Below are 372 nucleotides of genomic sequence, written 5' to 3' on the forward strand. Positions count from 1 at the left end.
AAGAAATTTGCAAACTGAAGTTTTTGTGAGCACTGCGTTTTTGGGAAGCAAAGAGAGTTTGAGTACTAGAGAAATCCATAACAAAAATGGAACGTTGGAGTATATTCATTCTGACTGTGGGGCCATCTGGAGTGCTTTCGAGAGGTGGAGCTGATTATATGCTAACTTTTATTAATGAGTTTGGGTGTTCTTCCTAAGTAGAAAAGCGATGTGTTTTTTCGATTTAAGTCTTGGAAACTATGATGAAAATGACGAGAAACAAAAAATACTCCACACAGAATGCTTAGAGGTCAGTACTTGAAGTTCGTATATCACATAAAACAGCATTTGCAGAACGAACGACATGGGAGTTAAGTTATGGAGCATTCATAT

This window comes from Gossypium hirsutum, chromosome D04, assembly GCF_007990345.1.
Source record: "Gossypium hirsutum isolate 1008001.06 chromosome D04, Gossypium_hirsutum_v2.1, whole genome shotgun sequence".
In the NCBI taxonomy this organism is placed as follows: Eukaryota; Viridiplantae; Streptophyta; class Magnoliopsida; order Malvales; family Malvaceae; genus Gossypium; species Gossypium hirsutum.